Here is a 16505-nt window from a genome sequence, read left to right on the forward strand (position 1 = left end):
AAGATGTTGCAGCCGACTGAAAAACCCACCGTGCTAAATTTTCCTGGGAAAGTTCAACACGACCAACCCAATTATGCGTACGAAGAAACACACACACAAAAAAGCCCAGCACAGATGATATACAATACAGATGGCTTTCCTTTTCTTTGACGCATTTTCACCAAAAAAGCCTGCTTTCTGCTTGGGAGACATAATGAAGTGCAAAAGGTTACTTAATAAGCGATGTTATCCTTCCTCGACGTAGCTGCGAATGAGGCACCGCTTATCCTCACAAGGGTCATGGGTATGCTGGAGCCTATCCCAGCTGTCTTCAGGCAAGAGGCGGGTTACACCCTGGACCGGTGGCCAGCCAATCACAGGGCACATATAGACAAACAACCATTCACACTCACATTCATACCTATGAACAATTTGGAGTCGGCAATTAACCTAGCATACATGTTGTTGGAATAATTTTACTTTATTTTAGTTTTATTGTGTGCGGGATTCATTGTTGTATGTCCCCCCCAAATGCACATTCATTCATTCATTCATTTATTTTCTACCGCTTATACTCATGAGGGTCATGGGTATGCTGGAGCCTATCCCAGCTGTCTTTGGGCGAGAGGCGGGGTACACCCTGGACCGGTGGCCAGCCAATCACAGGGCACATATAGACAAACAACCATTCACACTCACATTCATACCTATGGACAATTTGGAGTCGCTAATTAACCTAGCATGTTTTTGGAATGTGGGAGGAAACCGGAGTACCCGGTAGAAAAGAAGATGCAAACTCCACACAGAGATGCCCGAGGGTGGATACTATCAGTATATTTTTCTATATTTTCATGCTGGAGAAGAAATAAAGCAGGAATGTTGCGGCCATTAATATCGAAGCGGGACCGCGGTTATGCTTCAACGAAAGAGGGCACACTAGAGATCCCAATAGTTTGGCAGGCGGGTGAAACCATAAAGCGGAGCGAGAGGGTGCTCGGGGCAAACGAGGGCAGAAAGGACTGAGTTACGGGGGAAAGAGAGCAGAGGGTCGATGGGAAATTCGGAGGGGGGCAGCCAGCATTGTGCCGCACAAAGGCGTCTTTGTGCACTCTGAAGGGGGCTGGGACCCGTGCGCTGTATGGGTGTGGATGGAGACGGGTACTCCCTCCGAAATCTCCCCTTGGAAACGAGGCCTCTCTCTCTCTGGGGCAGTGGAAGGGTACGCATATCGCCTGAGTGACATGACAGGTGCGGTGGGTCAGACAGTGTACGTCCGTGTATGTGGAGTGTTTGAAGAGGGGGGGGGGGGTTGTGGTCTTCAAAAGGGGGCTGTCTGTACCCGTGCATGTCCAAGAGATGACTTTCAGACAAATGTGGTGTATGTATAAGTATGAACACACACACTGAAATACATATTGGCAGATGCATCTTAAGAGCAGGCAGCTGTGGAGGTCATAACGGATACACTTGGATTTTTGCATTGATTCTGAACATATTCATATGCCTCAGTATTGCCCCTTATAATTATTTTCACACAAATTGCTGTACAAGGCATCCCACAATTGGGCAGCAACAATGTGTTTATTGCGTGTTTTATATGTTATATTGAGAGACAATGTAAATGTACTGCAAAAAAAGACCAGTAAGGATAATTCATAATGCCGCCTACAGAGAGAACATATTAACTCCTTATTTCTAAAATCACAAATACTTCAACTTGCTGATATAGTACATCTTCAAACAGCTAAAATAATGCATAAGGCTAAAAATAACAAATTAGCCAAAAATGTCATCCAATACTTAATAGAGGAGAAATATGATCTCAGGGAAGAACTACTTTTGAAACACTTCTATGCTAGGACTACGTGAAAAAGCCATAGCATTTCAGTATGTGGAATCAAACTATGGGATGGATTGAGTAAGGAAATCAAACAATGCACAACGATGAGCCAAAAAATAAATATAAATAAATATAAATAAATAAAAACAAATAAAAATAAATAAAAATAAATAAAAATTAATACAAATTAATACAAATTAATACAAATTAATACAAATTAATACAAATTAATAAACATTTATAAAAACTAATAAAAATTAATAAAAATAATAAAAATAATAGAAATTAATAGAAATTAATAAAAAATTAAGTTAAAAAATTGAGTAAAAAAATTAAATAAAATTAAAATAAATCAAAATGATATTAGGAAAGCAGGAAGTGAACAAATGTAACAGTTACTGATTGTAAAAGTACCAGATGGAGGGGTAGGATTTCATAAGCTTTGCTTCTTCCTACTCCTTTTGGACATGTGGAACTGTGAACTTATTATGGGATGCATTCAATTGTAATCTGATGCATGTTCAAATGAAATTAAACCATTACCATTAGCATTCTGTCACTTTCTATCCTCTGTACACAAATAGTGCATGATGAAGTATCTTCTCTTAGTAATCCAAGCTATTGCTATGCTTTTGACCGTTCTCCTTGTTGTGTCCAATAGTCAAACCAGACCGGCATAACACTACACACACCACAGCAATCATTTCTAGAGATTGTCTCAGACGGTATTATTACATCATCATCTTGACGGATGATCAAACATGACATCAGCGAGAACGCAGTATATGAATCAATTGTAGGAGTTTGGCGTGTTGACGTGTTTTTGGCGTGTTTTTTGCTTCAAGACGGCGAGCGTAGATGAATACCACATTGGGTTCGCTCTGATCTTTTCTATTTGCACACGAGTGTTTACACTCCGGCATCGGGCGCATCAGACACACTGACCTATAGTCTTGACTTATAGTAGCAGTGTGACTGTGTGTGACTGTGTGTGTGTGTGAGTGAGCCGTTTTTTGTGATTTATGGTTGAACCACAGTCATGTAGAAGATAGCTACAGTATGTAGCAACAGCGTGCAGATGTGTCCGCTACTGTATATACTGTATGTCTGATGTTGTGTGTACTTACACATTTTATACATTTTATATGATGCAGATACATACCGATTTATCTGTTGTAATTTACTTTACTTGCATACCTGCGCAATGGAATGAGAATCAGTACATTATATACAGTAGGGCCCTATTTTGTGTTTATTTTTAATATTTAATTATTTTATTTTTATTATTTTTTAACACTGAACATTTTGTTAAGGTCATACTGTGTTGATTGTCATGATGTGCTATATATATATATATTACTATATTGACACTTACTACGGTACACATTATGTCGTTGTATGGTCATATCACCTCGTAGTTTGGGACGTGACAAATAAAAAATTAAAATTAAATAAAATTAAAATAAATTAAAATTATATTAGGAAAGCAGGAAGTGAACAAATGAATCTTCCTGCACGTGTTTCAAAATGAAAACATGCGAGCACGGCATTCGTTCATCTTCATTATCTGCAGAAGAGGAGAACCATAACGACCGACCGATTATGATTATGTCATTGGTCATATCACCTCGTACTTCGGTATGTGACAAAAATAAAATAAAATAAAAAATATTATATTAGGAAAGCAGGAAGTGAACAAATGTAACAGTTACTGATTGTAAAAGTACCAGATGGAGGGGTAGGATTTAATAAGCTTTGCTTCTTCCTACTCCTTTTGGACATGTGGAACTGTGAACTTATTATGGGATGCACTCAATTGTAATCTGTAATCAAATGAAATTAAACCATTACTATTACCATTGTGTAGGTGTACCTATGGATCAGTGGCCATTTCAAAAACCATCCCACTGGTTTTGTCTGATTGGCCATAAGTCCTATTGATACAGCCCCCTTTTGTGATCAGGCCCCCTGCCCCCCATGTGTGCGTCAAGCATCCTGTGAAGCTGCAGGGCTTTGCACTCCATTAGAGGTGCCAGGGGGAAAAAAAAATGCACATTCGACAGACATACACATGAAAAACAGCCTTGTTTTGTTAGGTTATGGCAGGCCCAGCCGTCACAAAGAGCCTCTGTGGACCAAACAAGCCAACCCCCGATGGCGGCCATCTGCAATCGATTACATTGCCGAGCGCTTTCTGCCATATCTCCTGCAACAGATCTGTCTTTCCGCTTAATGGCCTTGAAGGTAACACCCGGAGAAGAACGGCTACACAGAAATTGGAAATACAATTTTGAAAAAAAACGTCATTAAATCAAGCGATCCATTTTTTGAACACCCTAGTTTTTGCATGGTTGGCTTATTATGGGAAAACGATGCAACAAACAACCAACCACGGGGCCAAAGAAAGTTGCAAGAAGTAACTTGATAAAATTAAATGTTTGTTTATCCGATTATATCATTCAGTTTTAGACCGACTTTTTGGAACGGATTGAATCGAGGTACTGACGGAATTGGCAAAAACTTGTAAACACTTCCTGCAACAGATCTGTCTTTCCGCTTAATGGCCTTGAAGGTAACACTCGGAGAAGAACGGCTACACGGAAATTGGAAATACAATTTTGAAAAAAACGTCATTAAATCAAGCGATCCATTTTTCGAACACCCTAGTTTTTGCATGGTTGGGTTATTATGGGAAAACGATGCAACAAACAACCCACCAGGGGGCCAAAGAAAGTTGCAAGAAGTAACTTGAAAAAAATTAAATGTTCATTTATCAGATTATATCATTCAGTTTTAGACGGACTGTCAGTTTTAAACCCCAACACTTGTAAAAAACACTGCCTGTACAAAGGAAGACACAGAGAGATGAGTTTATTTTTACTTGCAAGGAGAGTGATGGAGACTGCACAGTTACAATCCTCCCAACCAACTCTGAAACAGTCTCCTTTCTCCATGCTTTTATTCAGTTGGGAACGCCCTAGTTACAGGAGATTTCAACTGATAAGGGGAAGGGGGGGTTTAACTATTCCAGTTGAAACCGGTTCTTTCGCACAACATGTTATCCATAGTGTGTGAGTGTCTCCAGAAGATCACATGCCAAGGAGGAGATACCCACACACTATGGATAACATGTTGTACGAAAGAACCGGTTTCAACTGGAATAGTTAAACGCACACTTCCCCTTATCAGTTGAAATCTCCTGTAACTAGGGCGTTCCCAACTGAATAAAAGCATGGAGAAAGGAGACTGTTTCAGAGTTGGTTGGGAGGATTGTAACTGTGCAGTCTCCATCACTCTCCTTGCAAGTAAAAATAAACTCATCTCTCTGTGTCTTCCTTTGTACAGGCAGTGTTTTTTTTACAAGTTTTTGGAATGGATTGAATCGAGGTATTGACGGAATTGGCAAAAACTTGTAAACACTTCCTGCCATCAAATATTTATTTAACCGGTGCAGCGTTCAATGTTGTTTCAATGTAATATAATATTAGGTTGTATTTTAGCCTGCTGTTTCCTTTTGATTCTGAATCAGGATGAAACCCTCCTTTAGTCAGTAAAATATAAAAATGCTTAAGCCTTGGTGGAGGTCTACTTTTGTTTTCATTGGCAGACATTTTTATACAGCTTTAGCACCGGATTGCGTTCAAGTGCGTCCGTGCGTGCATGTGTCGGGGTGAGCGGAGGCAACCAGAAGTGCAGGAAGGAACAACATGGCTAATCGGCCAGACTTGAACTGTGACATCATTACGTCTGTTTCCACTCAGCAGATGTTATCATCCCATATGCCCAGACTTGTGGGCCCGGGATGTGTGGCCCGTGGATTTTCATCACAAAATACCTGCATAATGTCTTTTTCTTTCTGATATATATATATATATATATATATATCGCCCAGGCATCTGTGTTTTTAGGGGGCCGCGGTGAAATAAACGTATGCAATTTCAAAGAATATGTTCATCGGCCAAAGACGGATGACCACGCTATCCGAGCACCTCACCATGAGAAACATGTGGGGCCTGGTTTTCATCGTCGCTGGAGCCTATCCCAGCTGTCTTCGGGCGTAAGGCGGGGTACACCCTGGACTGGTTGCCAGCCAATCACAGGGCACATATAGACAAACAACCATTCACACTCACATTCATACCTATGGACAATTTGGAGTCGCCAATTAACCTAGCATGTTTTTGGAATGTGGGAGGAAACCGGAGTACCCGGAGAAAACCCACGCATGCACGGGGAGAACATGCAAACTCCACACAGAGATTCCCGAGGGTGGAATTGAACCCTGGTCTCCTAGCTGTGAGGTCTGTGCGCTAACCCCTAGACCACCGTGCCGCCCCAAATGATGATTAATTAATGTTAATTATAAAAAGTGATATTGGATAATTGCCGCGGCACAGTGGTTGAAAATCACTGGTGTAGACAGAAGCGACAAATGAGCGTTGGATTAAAAAAAAAAAAATACAGTTTCAGGACACCCAAAAAAGCCGTTTCCGTGGGTTGAAAGACGATAAAATACTTAGCCGTTTTGACCCGAAAACGTGTCCCTGTGGACGCCGCCCGTAGTTCCGCTGTGTCTGCAGGGAACGGTTCGCACCTAGCGCCAATTTGCCGGCTATGTCCCCCCATGTGAAGGTTCACCATCAACACCACGCAATTGTACCGCCATTGAGGTGTGAATGACGGCGACTTCCTGTCTTTCCTTTCTACCCGCGCGCAAACCCTCACACCTCTCATCACAGGTGGTCCCCTCGCTCATTTCCTCATTTCCGCAAAGGGGCGTGGACGTTCACTAACCCCCCCCCGTGATGACAGCCTATTTTCGGTCTGTGATCTCAGCTGCCAACTGCCATCCCGACCCCGAAACTGAATCAATGCCGAAAACACCCGTAGGATTTCGTCTGCAAGTATGTCAGCGTGTGACACGCTTCTATATATAACGCTTTTCCGCCCTGCTCCAGCCAGGCCTCCTCGCTGCTAATCTATATTTCCCACTCTCTTTACTCCTATCTGGTCTTTTCCCACCACCACGCCCGTCTCGCCGTCTCACCAGAGAAGTCACCTCTTCAAAGCTTTGCCAGATGCGCATTCACCATCCCACTTCTGTAGGTTTCACGATTATACCCTCCCGTTTGTTCGTTTCTTGATGAAGAGGAAATCCCAACAGAGATGACCGAGGGTGGGGAAAGACAAAATAAGAAGCCAAAAAGTTACCACTTCCACACAAAATAGGAGAACTCATTAATTTATTCATTTTTTACCGCTTATCCTCACCGGGGGTCGAGGATAAGCGGTAGAACCATCAACCTGCTGGAAACGACGCCCACTCGTCACCCCCCCCCCCCCCCCCCCCAGAGGCCCCCATGCTGATAGTGGCTGCTGAATTCCATCACACACATACACACAAATGGCTTCGGTCAGCTTTGTGGCGTTGTCTGCCCTTCTCGTCATCGGCTCGTGCGTGCCTTTGAACGCCGACCCCGGCAGCTGGTCCAACAGCTACGGAACGAGTAATGCCGCGTAGCTGCTTAGTCATTCAGCCCGTTCCAAAAAGCCGCGCCGTACGCACAGAAACATGCATTGTCTTTACGTCAAACGTGTTTGATCTCCACGCCAAAGGTCTATAAATACCCAAAGTAGTCATTAAGTGCAAACGCCGCCATGATGTCATTTGCTGTTCATGGACTTTATACAGCTATTACAGACCTGCCGTATTGTAATTGTACGGTCGATGCATCAGTCTTTGGTTATAATCACAAAAATAGCCAGTTGTCGTCGTAGCACGGCTCAAAATAAACCAAAAAATGCATTCACACTCGATCTGTGATTCTCCTTTTTAGTCTCTTTTTTGTCTTTATACAATTTCTACTCTGCCATTTTTACGGGTTTAAAGCATTTTATTATTTCTTAGAATTATAGGGAACCTTGGTTAGCATCTTTAATTTGTTCCAGACAGTCACACTAACCCAGTGGTTCCCAAACTTATATATATATAAAAATATATATATATGTATGTATATATACAGTAAACCTCGGATATATCGGATTCAATTGTTCCCACTGGTTTTGTCCGATATAAGCGAAATCCATTATATGCGTATACCGGAAAATGTCCGTTTTACGCATATATCGGATTTATATCCGGTATATGCGTGAATGGGATTTTATCCGTTATAAAAAGGCACTTCCTTGACTATGTTTCCAATGTACCTGGACGCGCAGGCAACGCTGCAAACGCTGCAAATGACGTCGTATAGCGGCCTGTCACGATTCGGCGAATCGGAGCGCCACGATCCGATATATGCGAGGGAAATTTAATGGAAAATGCATTGGAACGGGACTGGAGATTTTGTCCGAAATAGGCGAAATCCGTTATTAAAAAATCCGATATATGCAATGAATTTTTATCGGAAATGCATTACAGAAAAATCGGTTCTTTTTTATCTGTCCGTTGTGAGCGAATTCCCGATATATCCGAGTCCGATATATCCGAGGTTTACTGTATATGTGTGTGTATACAATGATCAACACGGATGCCACCTTCCTGTTTTGCCATGAGTCATTTCTTGAATTCAGTTGTTTCTCGCCTAAAGTCTCTGCTTTTTGTTTTTTTTTATCACAGCTGCAAAGTTGCAAGTGCCGGCATTTTGTTAAAGAAGGCGAGGAACCCTACTAAATTCAAGAAGTGACTCATGGCAAAACAGGAAGGTGGCGTCCGTGTTCAGCTCGCCGCCACATTCTGTGTTTCTTAACAATTACATCCTCGGTGACGGCAGAAGTAACCTGATAGGATAACAGTAGGACTCGGTGTCGTAATAACACCACAAGACGAGCGCCATATTGTACGGTCACTGGAAAACTAACCGACAACGGGCGTCGGCTAACCCAGGTCCAACTGTGTGTACTTCGCTGTGTCGCGATGCGTTTGTGTCGTGAAGAGTTTGGACGCTTCAAAGTGACGGTTATATACTTCAGGTACCCACAAACCTCAACACTTCCTGGATCCCGCTTTGTTTGCTGCTTCTGCTGTCTGGGAATGTTGAATGAACTCAAACACACACACACACACACACTATTTAACTCTTGATCTATTTAACTCTTGATCCTCATCTCCAATGAGGAATATATGAGCGGCGACAAGTTGTGCGACTGTGGCCCAAACGTCAGCCGACATCTCTAATAGAGATGAGTAGTGCGAGCGGGGAGGATTTCTCGAGCGTGTGAAGTGGTTGCCGCGGTACCAGACCTTTCATTGCATTCAGTTGCCTTTTACGACTTCTTTTATGAAGCAAATTGTAAAGCTGCAGCGTTGAAGAAATGTGTTACATCCACACCGTTATAAGAACGCCAGAGGGTAAAAAAAAAAAACCCAAAACAATCATTCTACCAGTTTTATTACGATGCTTTAATATTGTGTGTTTTATACAGGAAAAGTTGTGGGTTGTACTAAGTTCGAACGACACTCCATTGCCGGGAACCATTTTTTGGTAAACGGATAAGAGTGTTTTCGTCTTTTTGGATGTTAAGGAAAGTGGGAACATTTTTGTGGCAATTGTGGTTTTAAAACATATTTCCCATATTTCATCTAAATTCTTTTTTTTTTTCCCATAGTGCAGAGTGGTGCTGAAGCTGCACCAGGTTACACAATCTTGATGAATGGAGGTTATGGAAATAATTTAGACTTGGGTTGAGATGGAGAGAGAGCAGGAATGTTGTGGAATGTGGGGAATTAGGGTTTGTTTAATCCTCTTGAGGGGGATAGATTGTTAGCAGCGAAAGGAACCCTGCCATGCAAGACACATCGGACGAAAGTGACGTTGGTGCTGAGTTTGACTATTTTACACGCACAAACCGCGCAGATGAAAAACACACTTGATATGCATTTTTTGATATGCAAAACCCAAGATATATTCTTCATATTCATAGCTACTCTATAGCAATCCAAACTCAATAACAACAAAAACAACAACAACAAAACGAAGTCCCTGGCTTAAATCTGCCCATAGTGTCCCAACTCTAAAAAGAACCACTATCAATACATTACTGAGACATACAGTCACTGATGCGTGGATGCAGTACTTGGACACTCGAGACACTGCAGTTTGGACGTATAAAACCCAAGACATATTCTTCATATTCGTAGCTACTCTATAGGAGTCCAAACTCAATAACAACAAAAACAACAACAACAAAATGAAGTCCCTGGCTTAAATCTGCCTATAGTGTCCCAACTCAAAACCCAAGACATATTCTTCATATTCGTAGCTACTCTATAGGAGTCCAAACTCAATAACAACAAAAACAACAACAAAACAAAGTCCCTGGCTTAAATCTGCCTATAGTGTCCCAACTCTAAAAAGAACCATGATCAATACATTACTGAGACTGAGTGGATGCAGTACTTGGACACTCCAGGAGCACAGTTTGGACACACAAAACCCAAGACATATTCTTCATATTCGTAGCTATTCTATAGGAGTCCAAGCTCAATAACAACAAAAACAACAACAACAAAACGAAGTCCCTGGCTTAAATCTGCCTATAGTGTCCCAACTCAAAACCCAAGACATATTCTTCATATTCGTAGCTACTCTATAGGAGTCCAAACTCAATAACAACAAAAACAACAACAACAAAACGAAGTCCCTGGCTTAAATCTGCCTATAGTGTCCCAACTCTAAAAAGAACCACTATTAATACATTACTGAGACATGCAGTCACTGATGCATGGATGCAGTACTTGGACACTCGAGACACCCCAGGAGAACAGTTTGAACGTACAAAACCTAATACATAACCTAAAAGACAACCTAAAATGAAGTCCCTGGCTTAAATCTGCCTATAGTGTCCCAACTCAAAACCCAAGACATATTCTTCATATTCGTAGCTACTCTATAGGAGTCCAAACTCAATAACAACAAAAACAACAACAAAACAAAGTCCCTGGCTTAAATCTGCCTATAGTGTCCCAACTCAAAACCCAAGACATATTCTTCATATTCGTAGCTACTCTATAGGAGTCCAAACTCAATAACAACAAAAACAACAACAAAATGAAATCCCTGGCTTAAATCTGCCTATAGTGTCCCAACTCTAAAAAGAACCATGATCAATACATTACTGAGACTGAGTGGATGCAGTACTTGGACACTCCAGGAGCACAGTTTGGACGCACAAAACCCAAGACATATTCCTCATATTCGTAGCTACTCTATAGGAGTCCAAACTCAACAACAACAAAAACAACAACAAAACGAAGTCCCTGGCTTAAATCTGCCTATAGTGTCCCAACTCTAAAAAGAACCACTATCAATACATGCAGACATGAGACATGCAGTCACTGATGCGTGGATGCAGTACTTGGACACTCGAGACACTCCAGGAGCACAGTTTGAACGTACAAAACCTAATACATAACCTAAAAGACAACCTAAAACGAAGTCCCTGGCTTAAATCTGCCTATAGTGTCCCAACTCAAAACCCAAGACATATTCTTCATATTCGTAGCTACTCGATAGGAGTTCAAACTCAATAACAAAAACAACAACAACAAAACGAAGTCCCTGCCTTAAATCTGTCTATAGTGTCCCAACTCAAAACCCAAGACATATTCTTCATATTCGTAGCTACTCTATAGGAGTCCAAACTCAATAACAACAAAAACAACAACAAAACGAAATCCCTGGCTTAAATCTGTCTGTAGTGTCCCAACTCTAAAAAGAACCACTATCAATACATTACTGAGACATGCAGTCACTGATGCGTGGATGCAGTACTTGGACACTCGAGACACTCCAGGAGAACAGTTTGAACGTACAAAACCTAATACATAACCTAAAAGACAACCTAAAATGAAGTCCCTGGCTTAAATCTGCCTATAGTGTCCCAACTCAAAACCCAAGACATATTCTTCATATTCGTAGCTACTCTATAGGAGTCCAAACTCAATAACAACAAAAACAACAACAAAACAAAGTCCCTGGCTTAAATCTGCCTATAGTGTCCCAACTCAAAACCCAAGACATATTCTTCATATTCGTAGCTACTCTATAGGAGTCCAAACTCAATAACAACAAAAACAACAACAAAATGAAATCCCTGGCTTAAATCTGCCTATAGTGTCCCAACTCTAAAAAGAACCATGATCAATACATTACTGAGACTGAGTGGATGCAGTACTTGGACACTCCAGGAGCACAGTTTGGACGCACAAAACCCAAGACATATTCCTCATATTCGTAGCTACTCTATAGGAGTCCAAACTCAACAACAACAAAAACAACAACAAAACGAAGTCCCTGGCTTAAATCTGCCTATAGTGTCCCAACTCAAAACCCAAGACATATTCCTCATATTCGTAGCTACTCTATAGGAGTCCAAACTCAATAACAACAAAAACAACAACAACAAAACAAAGTCCCTGGCTTAAATCTGCCCATAGTGTCCCAACTCTAAAAAGAACCACTATCAATACATTACTGAGACATACAGTCACTGATGCGTGGATGCAGTACTTGGACACTCCAGGAGCACAGTTTGGACACACAAAACCCAAGTCATATTCTTGGCAATAGTTCTCTCCAAAAACGTATCATATATCATATCACCTGGGGCCTCCGAAGACGAGGGTTCCACTGTGATTTGGCATGTGGATATTCCCTTTATAGTTGAACTGTGGTTAAATGATCAATGACTGTGCTGACTACTGGCTTCCATGACCTCCACGCAATGCGTTTACATTAGCGACGAGTGTCTGTGGCACGTTACAGTGCAGGTACACGTTCTGATGAGGTGATGAAATGTAAAACATCTGTCCATGTGGAAAAGTCATTACGTGCCACGAAGGCACTACTCTCTCTATTTTTCTTAGAGCATCGTCGTGGTTCGACTGATCTGGTTTTCGCACCATGCATGCAGGATTTATTATATGGGGGGGGTAAAACGAGGGGAAACTGTATGACCTCTAACTGTTGGAAGGTAGCACAAGGTGGGCTCTTGGACCAGATTTTATTTTGTTTGCAGGTAAAAATGGATGCATTAGAACACATCAGCAGCTACGATACAACAAACCAGCCAATCCGTGGTTTAAGAACTGATAAAGGATAATCATGAACACCGGAGCTTTGACTTTTTGTAAGATCCTGGATGTTTTAGCCATTTTTCTAATCAGATTCTGACTGTTCTAGTTTAGAAATCATGGGTTTCATCAATCGTGGTTTGATGTTCTCCCTTGGAGACGCTCATCTGGAAGGATCTCCGGAATCGAGCCGGTGCTCCTTCGCATTGAGAGGAGCCATCTGATCACAATGCCTACCGGACGCCTCCCAGACGATGTGTTCACTGCACATCCCACCAGCAGGAAGCCTTGACTAAGACCCAGGACACTTTGGAGGGACTATGTATCTCAACCAGCCTGCAAGGAGCTGGACGACGGGAAGTCTGCGATTCTCTGCTCCCGCGACCTGACCTCCGGATAAGCGGGAGAAGATGGATGAGCGGATTGGTTGATGAAAGGCAGTCACTTTCCAAACAAAAATCTCAGGTGATCCCGGATGAAAGGGATAATAGACTATTACAGAAAGATGGTGGATGTCCACAAGGGCAAGGTCGAATGAAAGTGAGGATCAGAGCTTAAAAATAGTAACAGATTCATTTCTTGCTTCGGCCACGACCATTGGCTGGTTTTTGCTCCTGGCGTTCACTTGCAATGCTTCGGAATTCTCTTTTGTCACTATATAGATTTTTTTTCCATCCATCCATCCATTTTCCTCCATCTCAGTAGAGAAGCCCAAACTTCCCGGTCCCCGGCCACCTCCTCCAGCTCCACCGGGAGGACACCAAGGCGTTCCCAGGCCAGCTGTGAGACATAATCCCTCCAGAATGTCCTCGGTCTGCCCCAGCCGGGCCTTTTTCCGGCTGGGCATGCCCGGAACACCTCACCAGGGAGGCATCCGGACTAGATGCCCGAGCTACCTCAACTAACTGTCTGGTGTTGTCCGGTTCTATTTTTTTTTTTCCCGTTGGATTATTTCACTTTCATACCACACGAGCGGTTAGCATCTTGACCTCACTGTCAGGACATCGAAAGTTTGAACCTCCGCTGGAGGATACATGTGAGGAGTTTGCAAGGTCAATTCTCCAGATACTCCAGCTGCTCCCCCATGTCCCAAAAACATGTCGGAGTCCAGAGTGTACAGTCAGGCTGGGGTAGCCTCCAGCTCCCCTCATGAGGACAATCGGTATAGAAAACGGATGGACGTATTGGATAGTACTGAGTACAGAGGATTTGTGTACCAGGAAAGGTCTTGAGTAACGCTCTTGCGGAGCTAGATGTGAGTTGACCACAGTGGAAAGACGTCCGATGATGCACAAAATCCCGATTTAGAACAGATTTGTTTCTCGTTCTTTGCAGATTGGTATCGGGTGTTGATTTGTGCGCTATGATGTCATGCAAACCAGTTTTAATCATTCAAAGCTGATGTGGTTCTGTTTCGTCTGTGTGTGTGTGTCTCGTTTGGTTGCTACATAACAGAGCCGTTCGTGCCTGAATCCGAGGGGACTGATCAGGACTGGTTTTTATGGCCTTATATCTGCAACCGATAAATATCAGGTTTGTGCAAATTCATCTGTGGAATCCAGACCGGAGGGAGCAATGTGAGGACTAAGAGGATGCGGACTGTCAAAGCAAAGAGGGTCATTCATCTTTTCCCGACGCCCATTTTGATTTATACGTTCGCATTTGCATCATTGCATTACATTAGCATCCACGACCTCCATCTCAGCCCACACACATGTGCTGAGACCAGCCAATGAGTTTAGCGCGAGGACAAAACATCGTGAAAACTGACCCACGAGAACAAGGTGTCACTTTACGAGCTCTTAATTCCTGCTGGCTTTAAACATAACGGACGAGGAGCTCCAGTTTTCCCAGTCCCGGTTTTCTGCCTGTTCAGCAATCGTGTCCTCATTCGTACTTCATTGGTAAAAACAGCGTCTTGGATGGCGAAAGACGCCAAACGAAGCGTACCTGCCAGTATATAGTCAAAAGAACGGAGAGGTGTTGCTGACTTTATCTTCCAGGAAATGAAAAAGATCCTCACTTCCTGCCGCAAGAATTCCAGCAGTCATTTAAGGGAGCAGGACGACGGGAAAAAAAACACTATAAATCCACAAAGGCTCTTTATGGAGGAATTAAGCATGTAACCTCTTGCAACCTCAACTGGCACCTTAGTGGATGGATATACTTTATTAATCTCTTTGGGTGTAAAGGAAAGATTTATGATTGACGCCTTTTGCATGCACCGGAGTTCAACTTGAAAAATTGAACTTTTGACAGTCCAAATATGAAGTACGATACTCCATGATTAAGACTCCGAGGATGGAATCGGCATGCACAGAGCCAGTCTTACAAGACGGATTTACCCAACAATTAAGGTTAAAATCGCACGTACCAAAAGCCTCATCTGGGTTACAAGTTTAGATTGGAACCAAGAGGAGACTGGCGACATTTCAGTGCCTATTTTCTTCCAATGGAGCTAAATCCGTGTCTCTGAAAGCAGTTTTTTTTTTTAAAAAAACATCTGCTCCACATGTAATCATTGGAATTTTTGGCTGAAAAGTACTTGGCTACGACAAAGTGGAACATTAGATCACAGTCTTGTCAGCTTTTGAAAGCTTGATGAAAATTCTATACCGCGGAAATATCCCATTCATTTTACATCTCATAATAGTGTTACATCACGTGCTCGAGTTGAGTTGGGCACATCCTTGGACCAGTGGAACGTTCTTGGCCTGACATATTGTGGTTCCTTCATTATTGTATGGCTGTAGTCCTTGAAAACCGTCACTGGGTTACATGAGGTTTTTATCATCTGGTGCCGTTTTAAAGAGGGGGTGGTGAACTTGTACGTGGTTGCTGTTTTGGTTTTGGATGCAATGAAGGTACTGACTTTACAGAGATATCATTATATCAAGTTGTGTTGGGGATTTGCATAGCCATTTTGTTGTTGGTAATTGAGCATGATAAGTGTTTTCGTAAAATTTTTGTTTGTTTGTTTGGGCGTGTTCAAGACACATATCTTGTTCTCGAAAGGAATAAAACTACTGGACATAGAACAGAACCTCGGTTACCGTACACCCTGGTTTGCATGTTTTTTTGGTAACCTTGTACCGAAATTTTTCCATCGGTTTTGGGTACACATCCTGTCGTGTTATTGAGTCCAAATGGGTTCTTAACCTCGTCCTTAACTTTGTCAGCCGCGGGTACATTTAAGGTTACTTTCTCCTTAACTGAAGATGCAATTACTGCCAACTAGATCATCAAAATCCTGGTACTTGCAGCTTCTTTTGCCTCTTTTTTAAAAATTATTTTACAACCGTAATCAAAGGAAAAGCAGACTTGAGATGAGAAACACTCTCGAATTGATGAAATAGCTTGTAGCTAAACAGAATCTCGATGTCACTACATCGTGTCTTGGCAACAATCAGGTCTTCAGTGAAGGAAAAAGTAACCTTAAATGTTTATTTATCCTTTCCATTCATCATTTATATGCACTTCCATTGTTTTTTTCAATGTTAAAGTGTAATTAAAACTATAAAAAAATTGTGTTAACATTTTTTTGGTTAGAGTACGTTTTTAGTTTTAGTTTTGGAACGGGTTAATATTGCTAAACACGGCTCCACTGTATAG

At 42.1% G+C, this 16505-nt stretch overlaps 1 protein-coding gene across 3 annotated transcripts in view; it reads left to right on the forward strand.

Moving 5' to 3' along the window:
* The window catches only part of LOC131102729 (myosin-10), a 57792-nt gene that overhangs the window by 10815 nt on the left and 30472 nt on the right, over window positions 1-16505 (forward strand). The window lies entirely within an intron of this gene.

Source organism: Doryrhamphus excisus, chromosome 15 (genome assembly GCF_030265055.1).
Source record: "Doryrhamphus excisus isolate RoL2022-K1 chromosome 15, RoL_Dexc_1.0, whole genome shotgun sequence".
In the NCBI taxonomy this organism is placed as follows: domain Eukaryota; kingdom Metazoa; phylum Chordata; class Actinopteri; order Syngnathiformes; family Syngnathidae; genus Doryrhamphus; species Doryrhamphus excisus.